Source organism: Sinohyriopsis cumingii, chromosome 11, assembly GCF_028554795.1.
Source record: "Sinohyriopsis cumingii isolate HCF-2022 chromosome 11, ASM2855479v2, whole genome shotgun sequence".
Taxonomy (NCBI): domain Eukaryota; kingdom Metazoa; phylum Mollusca; class Bivalvia; order Unionida; family Unionidae; genus Sinohyriopsis; species Sinohyriopsis cumingii.
Window position 1 is genome coordinate 75,613,568 of NC_142971.1, and position 20,304 is coordinate 75,633,871.

Below are 20,304 nucleotides of genomic sequence, written 5' to 3' on the forward strand. Positions count from 1 at the left end.
ATATGGACATTATATATAGCCATGTGATCATATATACATGATCATATAGACATGATATCTAGACATGATCAAATATACATGATCATATAGACATAATCAAATATACATGATCATATAGACGATCAAATATACATGATCATATAGACATGATATAGAGACATGATCATATAGACAATAAAATAGACACGATATATATAAATGATCATACATACATGATATATGGACATTATATATAGACATGATCATATAGACATGATCATATAGACATGATATCTAGACATGATCAAATATACATGATCATATAGACATGATCAAATATACATGATCATATATACATGATCAGATAGACATGATATATAGACATGATCAAATAGACATTATATATAGACATGATCACATAGACATGATATGTAGAAATGATTAAATAGACGTGATATATGGGAATGAAAATAAAGATCAGCTTAGAAATATTTTCTAGCTCTTATCATGGTTAGACTTCCTGCAGTAAAGTTTGTGAAAAATGGATCTTCGTCCAACAATGCATGGCCGGCATTGGGATGCAGTCCTGACGGGTTTGTCTGAGATCCTTCAGAGTCGGACAGATATGTTACACTGAAGGATAAACGTCCGAAAACATGTTTGCAGAATTGCTCCAGTTGACCTTTTTCGCAGTTTGGAACAAGAAAGGTCATAAAACGAACTTGTACAATTCCTGTTAGGGGATTCCAATCTGTGACAAGACACACACACACACAAACACACACACACACACACACACACACACACGTTTTATATATATATATATATATATATATATATATATATATATATATATATATATATATATATATATATATATATATATATATATATATATATACTAGTTTTACGTGGGTTGTGGGATTTCATCCCTAAGGTGGGGTTACGGGAAGGCAGTGATCTAGCATACATTTCAAAATCAAAAGTTATTTATATAAGTGTCTTTTCTCATATAGTGACTATATATATGTTCAAATTCAGTATATATACTTATTTTGTAACCCTATTAATATTTTACTTAGTGGGCAGATATATACATATTGTGGGCAGATTTGACCTTTGAATACTGAATACGAAATACTATACATAGTGTTCTTCCCACAAGGATGACATATATTAGCGTTCTGCCTACATATACAGTGCATTTATATAAAGTTCAGACTTCTGACGACGTGATATTATGATACCTTACATGGTCTATAATACATACAGTCTGAAATATTTATTCCTCACATGAACATATTTAGGTTAAGATGACGATCGTTGTTTTAGCTTCAAGTAACTTCATAGAAAGTGATAAATAACACAAACAATATTATATGATATTCATTTATTATCTTACCTGCATGAACTTAGGGAGTGACAGAATCTTAATTCCCATAACAACCAGATCAAACATATATTTTGAAATCTAAAAAGGAGCCATATTTGGTCAAACTCTCCAGGATTATTTTTAGGAAAATTTTGTTTTTGATGGCTACCATTAGAACCATTCTAGCTCCATAGCAATCATTTAGAAACACCTTTTTACATCTCGAGCAAATGTACCGGTAAAATTGTAAACAAAGAATTGAAGGAAATATTTATCATGACATAATAAACAAATTAATGTGCGTCATTTTGGTCTCAATGAAAGCCAAGTGAGAAACATAATTTTTACATCTTCAAACCCTACAACAACAACAACAACAACAATACAAAAACACATTGTTTAATGTTTTCAAACTTTCAGGAAATGTTTCATCTGATGTCTTTTAGTAAATGGTTCATTATAGCCACCATATCAACTATCTATCTTTTACATTTTCTTGAGGGGCACTAGACAGACCCCCTCCCCACTTCGATCCCCGGCCGAGTCATACCAGAGACTTAAAAAATGGTACTAACAGCTGCCTCGCTTGGCGTTCAGCATTAAGAGATTAGTGTTAGGACTGGTCGGCCTGGTGTCAGTATAATGTGACTGGGTGGGACATCATGTTACATGTCTGCGGCATGATGCCCCAGTGCTAGACATCACTATAAACTGCCACATTGCAGACATCGTAGCGATATGACTAAAAAAATTGTTAAAGCTACGTTAAAAATAAAAATCACATCACATCACATCACATCACCCCCACCACCACCACATTGCCAAAAGAAATAAAAGTGTTTTTAATGTGTTTGTATCCCTCGTATGTGTGTATGTCTGTATTGTTTTGTGGGGCATGTATGCCCTAGTGTTATCTAAAGGGTAATTCCTCTGATCTAGGTTTTATTCCTAGTCAGGCCATCTACCCTTGTTTTTATTAGTGACTTTTGAAGAGGGTCTCCTATGTGCAATGTGTGCTATCTGTGTCTATGCTATGTTGTATGTGTGCTATAGATTTGTGTGTAAGGACGGCATGTTCGCCCAAAATAGATCCCCAGTTGTCCTGTCATAATATTATATAAGGACTCTTTACACTGTCCAGCTTGATTTTATTTATTTGCCAATTTTGAATTTGGCTGAGAAACGGTGTGTTGTATAAAAGTTAAATAAATCCTTAGTGTTTTAAGTGTGTGATCATGTGTGTCGTTTCTCATTTAATTTTAGTATTGAAATGTACGGTGGGCTCATCTGAGTAAGTAGCCGCATTTTCGTTATTAAAATATGCTTCTCTTGCCATAAGCTTATGCCATTTCCTTATTTTAATTATTATCGCCAAAGATAAATGTTCCAGATGGGTTTATTTAATAAAAAGAAAAGCAAAGAGGTAGACGGAAGTGAAAGGGTAATTCTCTATTATTGACGGGTAGGTTGAACATAGTATTTAGATTCTTATCCCCGTGTTTATGTATTGTCTGTCCATGTTCTGCATGTGAGGTTTTCTGGGACTCTTTCCCAGACCTGTTCACTTCGCATAGCGCCTTGTGACATAGCCCCGGGATGTATGTTCCCCATACTTTGCTAACAAGCAGGTTCACTGTTCCATCTTTATAAAAAAAAGGGAGTGGGATTGTTATTAATGATTCCAGGTCGTTGGGTAATTTCGAGGCACCGGAGGGGTTTGCTTAACTCTGTATGTTCTTTTTCTCTTTCTTTATGAGGTGAGAGATCAGGTCAAAAATCCAGCCCGTTTTTGACGGTACACCCCATTATGTGGGATGTAAACCGGATCTCCACCTCACCCCCACCCCCGGTCACTATTGAAGATTAGCGCTAAAATGTACATTTTTTTCTTCTTCTTTCTCCATGAGGTGAGAGATGCGGTCACAGATCCAGCCCGTGCTTGACGGTACACTCCCATATGCGGGAGGTAAACCGGATCTCCACCCCCATCTCCACCCCGGGCCCTATTAGAGATAAAAGATAAAAGCTACACGAAGATTTCATAGAGTATTAGTATGTTGTTATTGGAACTTTAGTTTTGCTTGTCTGTATAACCTGTCCACAGGCCATCATGATTTTTATAATATAATCTATAATATTCATAAGTAGGTTCTTATCAAAGTCTCCATCCAAGAAGAGTATGTTGTTCCTTCGGTACTTATTCCCCCTACTTATTTCCATAATCAGTCTTAACCTCGCATTTTTCATTTTATCGCACTGGGCGATGACATGGCTTTTTGTAACGTTCGCATTTTTGCATAACGGGCATTTGGGCAATATTATTATCATGTACCTTCTTATAGCCACTTTTCCCGGTAACCAAACGTTGAGTAAATACTTCAAAATAAAACGTTGTATTTTTATTATTTCATTTGGGACCAGTACCCCCATGTTCTCTACAGTTTATCCCCTAGTTTTCTTGCTTTCCTTTGCACCTTGTGCAGTTCGTTACTTCCTCCCTTATCCAATCATATGTCCCACCCCTTGGTTTTTCCCATAACTCTTTTTTTTATCTCTGTATTTTACCAGTATGTCTTTTATGGTGTTGAATTTTCTAGATAGTTCTAGATTTTTAGTTAGCATGTTGTTCTTATATATGCCCGGTTTCTTTGTATTTATAAAATCAAACCAATATATATAAAGAGATCCCCCAGGTGTTTTGGCTCTAAATTTAATGTCTTAATTATATTAATTATATTAGAACATTTTAGAAGTAATGGGCTAAACAGTGCTAGTCCTCCCTTTGTATTGGTTATATACAAAGTTTCTTTTACTATATAATGCGTTTTAAAACCCCAAATATAATCTATAATCTCATTGTCAATTTTTGCTATCCTTGTATTGTCCATATCTACTGATTTTAGTAAATAATTAATATTCGAATATAGATGATAAGTTTTGGCCACATGGACCTGCTTTATAATACAAAGTGGCGTTAGTACCCAGATATTGACATTATCTTTGATTTTTTTAATCATGCTTTTATAGTTTTCTATCGCATTCTTTCCAAAATAAATCCCTAGCGCTTTGACCCTATTTTGTACTAGGTGTGGTGGAATACCCGGGTGATTCCCTCGCCATTTTACTATCTGTAATATCTCTCTTTTGTCATGATTAATTTGGGATCCGGAGGCTTTTCCAAAACTATTAAATTCTTTCTCCAGACGCTTAAAAGATCCCGTATCATTTATAAAGTTTGTACAATCATCGGTATGTTGGAGCATTTTAATTTCTTGCCTTAAGCTGGAGACTTTTTATCCCCTCTATATTCTGGATGTTTCTTAACTTATGACTTAAGATTTCGATTGCTGTTACATATAATAGCATATATAGTGGGCACCCTGGCCTCGCTGATCTCTGTATTTCAATTTCTTTCGTGTACCCACCATTTACATGTACTCTCGAAGATATTTTGTTTTACATGATTTCGGTCCAGCTGCGGAAATTATTTCCAAAGCCAAATTTTTCTAATACTTTCAGGGTATGGTTGTATTCTAATTTGTCAAATGCTTTTTCTTGGTCGAAGAGTACCACAGCACGTTTTTGACTTGTTTCATTTAACAAGGCAATTATTGTTCTTGTGTTTAATATATTGCTCTGAGTGTCCCTCTCTTTGCCCCCACAAGTTTGATTTACGCTTATTATTGCTCTAATTCCTTTTTAACCCTATTAGCTAAAATTCTGCTCAGTACCTTGTAATCAATATTGAGGAAGGAGATGGGTCTCCAGTTTTTTTTAGTTCTTCCCTATCTCTCTTCCCTTTATATATTAATGTGATTATTCCCTCCCACATTGATGTCGGCATAGTTTCTTTTTTTTTTAATAAAATGATATTGTAAGATAAATAACTCAAGGATCGGGGCTATCTCACCACTGAACTTTTTATAGAATTCAGCGGTGAGTCCATCTCCGCCTGGCGATTTCTCTTTGGCTAACTGTTTAATAGTTATTTTACTTTCGTCTGTCGAGATGAAACCGTCACATATGTTCCTATGTTCTGTCGATATCATCTCGCACTGTACGTCCTCTAAATGTATATTTATGGTATTCTCTTCTATTCTTTGAGATATATATAATTCTTTGTAAAAGTCGAAAATACACTCCATGATTTCTTGTGTCTCTGTTAGTTCCTTATTTTTATCCCTTATTTTGTTCAATATCTTGTTTCCTCCTTTCCTAATCTCCTCCCTCTTGTATAGGCCTTCAGCTTTTTTTTAAAATACAGTTCAGTAAATTGTCCCGCTCTTCTCTGTCTTCCTTTTAATTCGTCTTCCTTTATTTGGCTTAAACGTTTCTTTATTTCCTCCCTTCTTTCTTGTGTATTTTCTTTTCAAGTTGCTGTATTAATGCCAGTTTTGCCACTTTTTGTAATTCTTTCCTCTTCCTATAGTAATTGATCGCCTGTTTTATTTTATTTTTAAAAATATCCCATTCTTTAACAATGCTCCTATTCTCATCCTTAAATTTCAAAAATGTCTCTTTTTATCATATCTGTAAACTCCGATTCCTTCAAGATCCTGTTATTAAGTTTCCATTTTCCTGTTACCCGTTTATTTCAACTTTTTATATTTATTTCTGTTTATTAATTTATGGTCTGAAATTTTAACGTCGGTTATTTCTGCGTTTTGATACAGATTATCAATCACATAGAACCTGTGCAGTCTACTGGTCTGTTTTTTCTTGTACTCGTACGTAAACTCTGTTCTTAGCATATTCAATTTTCTATATATGTCGACTAATTTATTTTTTGTTAGAAGGTTTTCCATCTCCAGTTTAGCATCTTTATCACTGGGTGTTAGCTCCATTTTTCTGTCTACATTATCTCCCACCCCCTTGAAGTCCCCGCCTATTATTAAATTTTCCATTGAATAGTTAAGTACTTATTCAGGTTTTCTATTAAACGTTTTTTCTTATTTCTTTTAGCTGGGAGGTATATACTTATAAAATGATATTTTTCAACTATTATATGAATCATTCTCTCTTTAAATAATTTTTCATTCCTCTCCCAAACTATACCTCTCCTATTTCTAATTATCATTGCAACTCCCCCCTCAACGTATATCATTTTTAACATAATTATTGGTTATCACAATTGCGTTAAGTTTCATTTCTATCCTATCTTGTGTGTGGTTGTGATTGTGATGTGGAACTTTAACGCAGCTTTAACAAGTTTTCAGTCATATCACTACAATGTCTACAGTGTGGCAGTTTATAGTTATGCCTAGCACTGGGGCATCATGCCGCAGACATGTAGCATGATGTCCCACTCCTGTCACATTATCCTGACCACCGCTCCGGTGGCCTAGTGGTTACAGCGTCCGCCTTGATGCGGGAGTTCGTGGGTTCGATCCCCGGCCGAGTCATACCAAAGAAGCAGCAGAGAGACTGAGCCCTACAAAAATGGTACTAACAGCTGCCTCGCTTGGCGCTCAGCATTAAGAGGTTAGTGTTAGGACTGGTCGGCCAGGTGTCAGGATAATGTGAATGGGTGGGACATCATGCCACATGTCTGCGGCATGATGCCCCAGTGCTAGACATCACTATAAACTGCCACACTGCAGACATCGTAGCGATATGACTGAAAAATTGTTAAAGCTACGTTAAAAATCAAAATCACATCAAATCACATTATCCTGACACCAGGCCGACCAGTCCTAACACTAACCTCTTAATACAGAGCGCCAAGCGAGACAGCTGTTATTGGCATTTTTGTAAGTCTTTGGTTTGACTCGGCCGGGGATCGAACCCACTAACTTACGCTTCCGAGGCGGACACTAACCATTAGGCCACATGAGCGGTCCATTAAATCAAGATTTATCCATACAGGTTATTGGTCGTAAACAAAAACGATGGCAGATATTACGGTATATTGGGCCTGACCGACTTCTTACCTACGCTTAGCAGTTAAAATGAATGGGAGAGAACCTTTTGAGAGATTAAAAACGATGCACGAGTTACGTAGCTTTATACCCCCCCCCCCCTTTCACAACAGTATTGTAATAAATACTCGACAAATATTAAAAGACTTAAAAGAGTTAAAAGACTATTGTATTTCTTAAAACGACTATTCATATACTGAATTAGATTGCCTATTCACATACTAAATTTGATTGCCTATTCACATACTAAATTTGATTGCCTATTCATATAGTGAATTAGATTGCCTATTCACATACTTAATTTGATTGACTATTCACATACTTAATTTGATTGAAAACCTATTAGTTGTTTTAAGATACTGTACAATTCTGTAATATATGTATATTAAGTGTAAGTACCGAGCATCTGGCAAATGTAAAGCATGTTACTCGGAAGGAATAAAACACTAACAAAGTAGGCTTGACTTTGGAAGAATGTAAAATGTTGATGCGTTTATGTCAGCTCAGAGGGCAAGCGGTGTGTGTGTGTGTGTGTGTGTGTGTGTGTGTGTGAGTGTGTGTGTGTGTGTGTGTGTGTGTGTGAGTGTGTGTGTGTGTGTGTGTGATTTGGACTTTTAACGTAGCTTTAACAATTTTTCAGTCATATCACTACTATGTCTGCAGTGTGGCAGTTTATAGTGATGTCATGCACTGAGGCATCATGTCACATTTTCCTGAGACCAGGCCGACCAGTCCTAACACTAACCTCATAATGCTGAGCGCCAAGCGAGGAAGCTGTTAGTACCATTTTTGTAAGTGTTTGGTATGACTTAGCCGGGGATCGAACCCACTACCTCTCGCATCCGAGGCGGACGCTATAACCACTAGGCTACCGGAGCGATCAGAGGGCAAGCGGATGTATACGTATGGAGAACTAGAAATTATCCGCTAAGAGATCAACCAATTAGTTTGGCAGTGGGAGAGGGGCACCTTAGATTTAATTACAAATCAGAAGTATTGTATTCTCTATTACCCCAATATTCTTATGTCTATTAAGCTAATATAATTATATAAAATATGTTTTCTAAAACAAATTAGAGCGAGATTTTTAAACATTATCTGAAGGTTGTAAAGTTGTAGCTTGGGGGTTCAAGCATCCCAGCCCCCCCCCCCCAAAAAAAAAAATTAAATTGGGAGTCCATGAGCTGAATGAAACCAGGATAACAAATATCAGAACCAAGTGTGACCTGCAGAATACTATTATATTTAAAGTTATTTCAGTCTAAGCCCAGTGTGCGATATCCTGTTCTTTTAAGGAATGTTTATTTGATCCCTTGATAATTCACTTTAGTTTTTTGGAAAGGAGTCAAGAGTTATGACTTGTTAAAAATATCTTCACGCAATAAAATTAAACTTACAAAATGGATTAAATTGGAAATCGGGATGGGTATGTGAGTATACCATACAAAAAAGATCGAAGGCTCATCCTTATATGCACTTATTTTAAGAGAGAGAGAGAGAGAGAGAGAGAGAGAGAGAGAGATAATAACGTAAACTTTCAATCGCTTCATTCACTGATCTAACACTATACATGAAACTGATTTAATTCAATGGGAGTACATTATAAAGCGCAAAACTAATTCATCGTATCGACTACAGTAGTGTATAGTCTTACAATATGACATGCATTAATGTGAAAGCATCAACATCCATCCTCTCGCTGTTTACTTCTTAGTGTACTACATATAATTTTCATCTAATCATCCTTGTATTGTCAAGCTCTATTTTTAGACGAGTATGGCCCTAAGTATGTCCAACTTTGTTCGTCTATAATACAATTCTCAGCCTTAGTAGATTGAACACAGGCTTAAGAGCTATTGGCCATACGAACTGGTTTAACGGTTGGGTGGGTGTGATATAGTAACAATTACGTATCATACGTACTGAGTTTAAAGTTATATATTATTAATTTAAACAAAATGTTATGTAAATGTTCAGGCACAGTCGGTTATGCAGAAAATGTATTTGTTTGAGCTAAAATAGGAAATATGATACTGCATTATTCACACAATACATCAAGACATTAAGATACTATTGAGATATTGCTTTGTAATTATCTTTCTAATTATCATTGTAATTATATTGTTGCATGAAGCCTAATCAAGACGCAACGAGCGTTACAGTTTTCGTTTACACTGGGCATTACGAACAATGCACGTGGCAAAAATCAAGATGCCAAGAAATGGGGTCTGCCATATTGGTCTTCACGGATTCAACCCGATCCCTTGACTGACAGTGTCAGATGGCACTTTCCTTAAAAAAAGAGTGTGAATCAAATTAAGATAAAGACAACTTTAAACAAATTTACAAACTGATCAGGTAAGATATATCAACAGCTGCATACTTTGCAAAATGTGATTTCGTTCAGTTCTTGTGGCTGTCAGTTTTATAATTAATCGTTAAGGTTACACGAAGTATAATGCAACATATTTAATGACGGTGAATTTTGACTTGTATTCATGAACATGAATATAACCAATTGCTAATTATTTTTTTTGTTTTTACATTATTTTGTACGGTGTGTCCAATGGGCCACGTATAGGAAAGCAGTTTACACTTATATGTACAATTATGTTTACATAGTGTTGATTTATTTTGTAGTATTTTGAATAACAAGTTATTTGTTTTGTTTGTTGTATCTCATTTGATCACTGGCCTGGATAAACTAGCTTTTATCGTTGTACATTGTAGCCACTTCCAACGACATGGCTGCTTCATAAACCATGATACGACGAGTCAGTTTAATCTAGCCGGTGGTATAAATAAATGGAAAATATTCGACAAAAGTTTTAGATTTCGTACATTTTGCCTTGAACCCGTTATTAGGATGCCAAGAAAGTGGTTAGAGATTTAAACTCAAAATTCATTAATTAATGAATTTGGAAAACTGAATTACCAATTGCCGTGCAAGGGATAGATAAGCATGGACAGAAAGACATATCTGCAGAGAATATGAATATTCCAGACTCTTGATTTTTGGGAACATCATAATGTTCTTGACTACAATTAGATGATGATGATGATGATGATGATGAGCTTAAGCATCATCATCATCATCATCATCATCATCATCGAAATACATGAAGAAGGGTGCTATGGTTTTCACCAGAAAATGATGCTTATTTACAAACATAGGGTACAGAAAAAGAGTGCATGTTTAATTTCTTTACGTTTTATGCAAAATAAACTTCTTTTTGCCACTAAACGGATTATTCATAAGTGTCACTGACATTTCATTTTCACCACGTACATTCTCCATATTGTTGTACACTGCATCAATGTATGTGGACATTTTATTAGAAAATATTATTTCACACACGCACTGCTAAATGGTGCTTGATACTTTTTTTTTAAGAAAGAATTAGACTATTACCTTAAGTTGTAGCCATTTATTCACATAGTACCGTCCCCCCCACACATCTACGTTGAATTGTACATTACTAGTAGCCCGTAATTACGAACCCTTTCGACATTTTGAATGAAACAGAGATAATGAAAACAAGGTAAAATTTTGAACATCGATGCATTTGAGGTGCTTTAAGTGGTTCTGTGCTGAGTTCAATGTTCATTGATGGCATGAATAAAAAGTTATGTTTCGTTTGACTAGAAATGTGTTACAGTGAACTACACAAGCGAGTCATCAAATGCTTGAGTTCGTACTATTGTTTTGGGACACGCCTACAATCCCGACTTGTTTTAGTTGCACATTCAACCAGTCATGAAGGCAAATTCTACAGTGAAAATAAAATGAGAACTTTATTGCAATAGTGCATACACTGTCAAACAAACCAGTCAAATTAACAGTTTGGGCAAAACATGTTGCCAAAAGTGAACAGAGGTTATACTCATAAGATGCAATGACGTTGCGATTTTAAGGATAACCGTGTTCCTGCAAGATGCCCGTGCTACGTGGAAAGCAAGCTGTCATACATACATCGATGTGTTACGAGAATATAAAGCAGTCAAGATAGAGACAGGAATGTGAAAGTACACGTTTTCATAGCGCCCCACCGACATTTGTGGCCGGTGGAGGGAAACATAAGCAGGGAAGCGAAGATTTAGCACGGTGAACTGTGCTCAGTCGTGACCATGTTTAGTTCTTTATATATATATATATATATATATATATATATATATATATATATATATATATATATATATATATAATATGTTATGTTAATTGACGTAAATAATACAAATTGATTAGCAAGTGTACTAGACGTTATTTAATAACCTGTATTGTAACCAACAACTTGACAAAAAAGCAAATAACTCAATATCGTAGGGTAAAGTAATCGTGTATCACTCATGATAACTTTAATCTGGGTAGACGATGACCTAATTATAACATACCAAGCACGTGCTGGCACATCCCTCCAACTTCTGGGTACCTCTGTCGTTATTAGCCATTTAATTCAGTAGACTTTGATCTTGCTGTTAATACAATATCTCAGTCGTGTACATCACACCCAGCTTATTATCATTCTAAAGTGATCCAGTGCAGTACATGGCGTAAATGTGGCCCACAAAATGCATTTCTAACGATATTGTGATCCAACGTTGAAAGAAATCTAAATCCGGATTATGAAACAAAGCTATTAAATTTAAATTTAATGTATGTTTGCTTCGAATAGTCTATTTTATGCATATATACTATCAAACTAATTACCTCTGATAGGAATCAATAACGAGGATATCAAACTGAAGTTTTGAATATGGTAATTTTTTTATTCTGTGCAGACTATAATCGAAATCACAAAACTTTTCCACACGAAAATCATGACTTATCGTACGTTAGTGTAGGTGGCTAAGGCAGTGGAATGGTATTTTTAGAACATATTATAGTCTAAGCATTTTTCTATGCTTTCCCTGTTTAAGGAGTACACTGAGCTGTACGTCTCTTTACTCCTTAATTCCACTGGTTGAAAAGGACCAATGGGAGGTCTACATATTTCATTGCGTATCTTTTCACTGATGTTGTTCACATCACACATTTTGCGGTATAATGAGCAATATTATTTGGGAATAAAAGCTGGATGTTAGCATTGTTAAAACACTATGTTATGGAGTGCCTCAAAATAAGTCTGAAAAATATTTAATTAAAATAAATAAGATGTATATTCTAAACAAATTTTTAAATTTTGTCGTTGGTTTTGAATTAGTATGTAGAAAGGAAGTGAAATATTATCATCAGGTAATAATGCGCATTGCAAAATATGGTATGTTGATTTTCATAAATTGAAATGTTTAAAATATTGTAGCTTGTCTGTATTAATAAATGTATTCTCAGACAATTGCAGGAATCATTTTGGCTTGTCATTACCAAGACGAAGTTGTAGAGAAACCCCGTTGCTACAAGGTTACTGAAAGTTATGTGTGTGTGTGTGTGTGTGTGTGTGTGTGTGTGTGATATGGAATTTTAACGTTGCTTTAAAACCTTTTCTGTCATATCGCTGCAACGTCTGCAGTGTGGCAGTTTATAGTGATGTCTAGCACTGGGGAACCATGTGGCAGACAAGTAGCATGGTGACCCATCCAGTAACATTATCTTGATACGAGGCCGACCAGTCCTAGCACTAGCCTCGTAATGCTGAGCACAAAGCGAGACAGCTGTTAATACCATTTTTGTAAAATAAGTCTTTGAAATGTCCGGTAGGTGTTCGAACCCGCGACCTCCCGTATTCAAGACGGACGCTCTATCCACGTAATTCACTGAGAGACTAGGTTAGGAAGGTTCGTTTTTGAAACAGGATTAACCGTTTCCTTACTTCAGTTAGAGCTTGAAAAATGCTTTTGGGAATAATTTTTCAATGATTTTGTAGAGTTCTATTAGAGAGAACAGCTTCATTGAACTACATTGTGATTCGACGCTCGTGAAACCGACCGTACTTTGTATTTATTCCCTAACTGTGCCAAGTACCGTTAGTTCTTTCCTACCAGTGCCATGTACCGTTAATTCTTTCCTAACAGTGCCTTGTACTGTTAACTATTTCCTAACAGTACCACGTACCGTTAATTCTTTCATAATACTGTCATGTAATGTTAATTCGTTCCAAACAGTGTCATATACCGGTAATTCTTTCCTAAGAGTTCCATACATCGTTAATTCATAAAGATACATTATTTGAAGGAAGCATTTGTTGTGATATATTCATAAATTTTAAAAGTACAACGTCTAATAATTGGAACAATTGAATTATATATTAATTTCTTTTACAAATGTCCAAAAGCAAAATGCAAGGCTGGTACATCAAGCAAATCGCAATAATGTCGAGAGAAAGGGGATTTGGTTATCATGTATGAGCAGGTTACATTGATGAGCTCTTGGTTTTGGAAGAATTCGTCATGATTGTGTGAACTTGACCTTTGTCCCTGCGCGCAACAGCCCGTGCTTCATGACGGACAAATCCTCTTGTACTTTGAAAATAGCGAGTTTAAACATATGGAAATAACTGGGTGATTTTACATGTGCATATCCATCCCATAATTTTAATCTGTCTTATTGAAACGTGGCTAATAGAACCACCCTTCCGATAGTCGGTATCGAATAGGCAGAGAAAAGTACCGCTCCGGTGGCCTAGTGGTTAGAGCGTACGCTGCGGATGAGGGAGGTCGTGGGTTCGATCTTCGGCCCAGTCATACTACAGACTTATCAAAATGGTACTAACAGCTGCCTCGCTTGGCGCTCAGCATTAAGAGGTTAGTATTCGGACTGGTCGGCCTGATGTCAGGATAATGTGACTGGGTGGAACATCATGCTACATGTCTGCAGCATGATGTCCCAGTGCTAGACATCACTATAAACTGTCACACTGCAGACATTGTAGCAGTATGACTGAAAAAATTGTTAAAAGCTACGTTAAAAATCCAAATCACACACACACACACACACACACACACACTCACACACATAGGCAGAGAAACAATGTATTTTGCTGCTTTGCCAGAAAATTCAATAATATTTTTTACTGCTTATGCGTAAGAAACTTTCCGTAGCAAGTTTTCGAGAAAGAGACTGGAATTTTATACATTGCTTTTGGGAATGAGGTGGAGCTCTGGGCTGGTATAAATTGCCTTTGGGAATGGGGTGGAGGTCTGGGCTGGTATAAATTGTCTTTGGGAATGGGGTGAAGCTCTGGGCTGGTATAAATTGCCTTTGGGAATGGGGTGGAGGTTGTAGCCTGTGATATGTTCAAGTAGAGAAAGTATTGATCAATAATCTGAAGGCAGCTTTAACAGACTCTCAGACCGAGTCTTCATCCTGTCTGTCTCATTGGTGTACTGGCCCGTAAACATGTTTATTTTCCTACAACTATGCATTTAATATTTTGGCAAACAAACAAAGCCATACAAAATTAGAATCTGGGACGTAGAGCTTTAATGAATAATGCCATTGCTTCATTGCAGGGTTCTAGTCTGAGATGTGTTGGGCGAAGAAAAGTCGTTCTTGTTTAATGCAGGAAATATCTAGGCCTATTGATACCACTTTAATGTCAAGCTCAGTAACATCGCACGAAGACACTATCTGGGCCTCGGATTATCTTGAATACAAAGAACAGATGCTCTTAGTTTGACGTGTCAAGTGTGTCGATATCGGCAAATGCAAAGAGGAAGTAGCTGGCACATGCAGATTGTGAGCGTGAGATGTTGATTGCGGTTAGATAAACGATCTCTTGTTGCACATATTTGTGCAAGCCAGTAACAGGTCTATAACTCACAGCAACTCTAGCAGGTGATGCAGTGATTATTACAGACAAACTTCACACACACACACACAAACACACACACACGCTACCTTTGCATACAGCAATGTTCTCCAAATGGTGATATTATTCGAGGAAAAAACCTTCTTATCGCAAACTTCAAGAAAAGTCTAAATGGGATTCTGCAAGAATGTAACTGCATCTACCGATTCAATAGTAATATTTGTGTGGCATTGAACAGCTTCCTTGTTAGTATTTGTTTGATTTGCTTTGAAGCATAATGAAATATAAAAAGAATAAGAATACAGATCTGGCACAGGTACGCAAGATACTTAAATTCCAAACCCAAATAAGCTTACTAAGGGATTAGGGACAATTTACTTACGTATGCAAATTTAATTTGAAGGTTAAACTAATTTATATATATATATATATACTGAAACAGCGCTATCATTATTTGACGGAAGCACAGCCTTTTTAATCTTTATGTATATACAACTTTCTATATAGATAAGAATGTGCTGATGTGTCCATTGTCTTGATAGTGTCGATATGCTAGCAGTCATGATGTGTCACAATGATATAATCCAAAATGCCTTTTAATGAATTCACAATAATCCCAAAATAGTGTTTTAGTCTAAAATGTTAAGGAACGCTTTGTAACTGTCTTGTGTTTATTGATTTATATTATGCAAATATTTTGATGTAATTTAATTAAACGTGTCTTTCCTACCGTGACAGTAGTATGAGGATCGGGGGATGGGTTAGGTAATTTTGAATTAATGTTATTTCTCTAGGTCAAAGCCTTCCTCACAATATAGACACACGTAAGCGAGCCCTAATGTTACCAACAGGTGCCCATGCAATAGGATTGTCATGAAGTCTAGAATACTTCAACCTAGACCAGAAGCCAGCACGTACACAATCACAAGCACGTTCACGTACATGAACATATACACGATTGTTTTTCTTACGCTTGCCTTTCAGCATCTCAAAGAGAAATAAATGTTTCTTGACTTTACCATGAAATGGAGAATTCTGGCATGCCTATTTCTCAGCACAAACTGTATGTTTTTTATTTCTTGATCAAACATTCGGCAAAATTGATAACTGCCAATGTGTTAGCCATTTGTTGCTGATGGAGGTGAAATCAGCACCTGAGAATCTATAATTGGTATTCCATTACACTGGGCCATATAAAATGTTATAGAGTTGTAATTCAAAATGGCTTAGTTTCACATTGGCTGAGGTGGTGTGGCAGCATGTCTCTTTAAAAGCCAGTTAACTTCAAGTATGAGTGCTTTCATTTACTTTTTGAATGTATCAGTGGGCTAGTCAGTACCAGTGATATACTTTTGACACTGCTGGTTCAAAAAGCATTAGCGGTTGAAAAAATATTTTAATAAAAGTCGACCAAATGTCGAAGGTTAGGTTGGTGGTTCATGAAAATGAAGGTCAATCAGACGACGTAAGGTAGCTGCCAATTACAAGAACTATGACACGTCCTTCATTGAGACAAAATTTGCTTTGAAACAACCTCAGTCTTTCTAGTCTGTCCTTTGGCACGCTAGGGATTCATCTGAGCAAATTCAAACAGCCGGAATTGATATTGATTCGACACGTGAGTGAATGGTAAGAATAACATGTATACGGGATAAGAATAGGCAGCGTGATTATAATCAACGAAATATTTATTTACAAAGCACTACCCTCACGTAGATGTTTCTGTCGTGGTCAGCGTAACAAGAAACCATTGATTGATGTATTAGGTAGGCTCTCAATACCTTGGCAGCATGTAATATTTAAACCTCTTCTACTTGGAGGCATGAGTTAAATTTTAATTAGGGTCAGATCGATAGCGGTGAGATACATGGAAGATGCCAAGGTAATAGCGGAAAATGACAACAGTTGAGACAAACCAGGGGATTTTAGAAAGTCTTGGGTCAATTGAAACACGCGTCATACAATTACATTTTCCAGGATAGTTATTACTAATGCGGACTAGGGATGACGATTCTGATTTCGATGGGAGCGATACAAATTTTGGCGGGTAAAGAAAGTACTCCTGATTGGATAATCTAAACAAGGGTGCGTGTGTTTCCAAACGGAATTAAGGCTTTTAATGAATTCTCCTCCAGGAAATTAATCTGCCAAAGGTTCTTAGGCGATTAACCTCATAGATAACGACTATTTTATCCTGATATATTTTGGTCACTGTTTTGCTGCTACTGTTTTTGTCATCATCTTCATCGCAGTTTCCTAAAAGTATTTTCCATATACACTGTCATATTTTACCCAACTATGATCTACCTCCGATACAAAATACTAGCTATAGTAAAAATTTGTTCGTGTACCTACGAAACGTTTCTATGGATATCTTTGCGAAACACACTTACTAAAGACGATATAATCATTACACTTAAATCTTGAAAGTTTTGTGCGCAAGCTTTGTCACACATGTCCCAGGAACGGGCAATTGATGAATTTTAAATATGTTTCAAGAATATATATTTTATGATGGCACGAGTGTTGTTCAAGTGAAGAAAATGCTTGGTTTGACGTGTGTTTTTGCGGATTCATCTTTAGACCAGTAATAAAAAAACTATGACAATGAGTAAAATAATTTAACAAGAGCAAGAAACTGCTAGATGAAATCACTGAGATCCGCTCAGCTCGTAAGTACATACGTGTTTGTGTATGTATGTTTTGTTTGTGTGTGCTTGATTGCTGATATGTTTTGCGGAATCACACATGCGACCACTATTGGTCTTGGTGTTGCGGGAATTCTGACCACAGCAATTATCGTAGGTGCACGAATATGACTTATTGTCCGAGTCATAGTAATAGCAACTGGTGTCTCAGTAAATGCTTTGAAGTAATTTCGCTGCGGCTGCGTTCACGAATGCGTGTCTATTCAGAAATTCTCGCAGCAGAACAAATCAGTCTCAGTAGGATAAGTAAACTGTACTCGATGCCTATCGAAGATAATACGATTGGCGTGCTGAGGTCGACACCATGTTGTCGGAACTGGAAAACCATCGAAGAATCTGATCACATATATACAACAAGGGTATAGCTGATTTAAAGGAAGTAAATATCGAGTAAATGTTTGCATGTGTGCCAGTGCAATTATGGTTCAGGCTTTTGAACCTTAATAAACACTCGTATGATTCCGCAATCAAAAGATAGTAGTATATTGATAGAGAGGTTTCTTTGATCTAAGCTGAAGTCTTCTGTTCTCTTGCGTGGACGCTTGTTGGTAATGTTCGATATTGGCTCGCGCAGTGGTGAGGTGAGAAAATTCTGGGGCTACATAAAGCTATGAAATAGATAAGTAACATTAAATGAAATTAATCCAACTCTTATTCTCAGACTAATCTGACTAGTCTACGTATTATGTTTATTTTGATTTTAGTACAATTTTGCTGACCTTTTACGGAGCGTAGACGCCTTAGGGTAAATAATGCTCAACGTTTACCAGTTTGAAAACGATTCACTAGTTAAAAATAACTTGAAGTGTTTTAACATTAGTGAAGCTAGGCTACTATCAATGTCAAAGTGCTGTTAACAGACCTAAAACATTGTGTATTGTTAATAGGTCCTCTTGCACAAACCAGTCTGGTTAATGAGTTGTCAATGACGTCTTTTGGACGAACCGGCCTTGTCAGTAAGACCTTTTGGTCGACCCGGCATACTCTTCCAGCTCATATTTATCTACTAATAATAAGTTTTAATTTAGAAATGAGTCATTATGTTAAACTTCAACTATTATATTAAGCTTCCCATTCATTTCTTTATTTCATATATCTATATTGTATGCTTACTTTTTGTCCATGAGTATAGATTGTACTTTGGGCTAATGTTCATTTGTGGACATGTTTATATACCTAACTTTTGTCAATGATAATAATTTGTAAAAGAGATTTTGATATAACTTTACGAGTTCAGAATATTCTATAAATAATATGGTGAACGTTTGCAATTTAAAATGACCCACATCTAGGTAATTCCAGAACATTCTATTGCGACTGTATAAAAAAGATGTTTTACAAACAAATATGTATTCCCGTTTTATGACCGGTCTATAAAATCTTTTGTCGTCTTGATAAAATATAATTCGAGACGAATACTTTTCATCATTCTTTGAAACTACAAAAGTGCCTATGAATTATTGAAATATTCCTTGGAATTACAAAGTGCTCTTTCACCACTTGGGTTTATGCACACTACTTAATGTTGATATTGAAGACTCATTACCTCATTGTGGCACATCAGGACATTCTTGAATATATGAATTAATTCGGAACTTCAGAACATTCGTCACTATTGGGATTCACACGGAACAACCCATAATACTGGACTACAGATGGAGCATTAGTTTCGAAAAATAACTTGTTGATGATGCTTAAATTGTTGGTTTCACTTTCTTTCTGTTACCAATGTTAAGAAACAGTCATAACATATCGAAATCAACTCTGACTAAATCAGAAAGTGCTATCATGAGTATTTGTTAGGCCTCATGGACTTAGGTCACAATTATTACTTCCGGTCTAGTTACGGCAAATGTAGACCCGGTCTATTATTTGAACCCTTTTTTTCACTCTCATTTTGGTGGTGATACAAGATTTAATCATTCTGTGTATTGATTTAAAAGTCATTGGTTATTGGTCAGAATATGAGCATAATGGTATCGTTCGCTGTGTGTATTTCGGCAACAGCGCACAATGAGTAACCAGGTATTAATGATGATTCGGAAGTGAAATCTGTGGCCCATTGCACAGTTCCTTGTTTACAGTCCAGCCTCTCAAACAAACTCAATAACCTATGGCAAGAACTTTACCTTGAGTTCATCTTTGAAGGTATTTTAGATTAACATATGATTGGTTGGGATTTGGACACAATGGAACATTTGGTACTAAGACACAAATATAGATATTATATAAGAAAAGTAATTGTGATCTGAATGAATGCTGCTAAAGAACGGGGGCTCCATGGTATGCACCCAAAAACATGGCTCCGCACCAAAAAGTCCATCTGCTATCTTTCAGTAGGAAATCAGATACAGGATACAAAAACGTATTGTTTAAGATACGTTTAAAATCTAAACCACACACCCACACAAATATTTTATTGTTAGTCAAAGAACTAAGATTTAAGTTTTTGAAATATATAATTGAGGAAATGTATATTAAGTACCCTGTTTGTTATATCCCCCACCAGAAGAATTGTTTTGCAGTTGGGAAATAAAGGGTGGTCCTATACTTGCATTTAAGCGCACGTACATTGATATGCG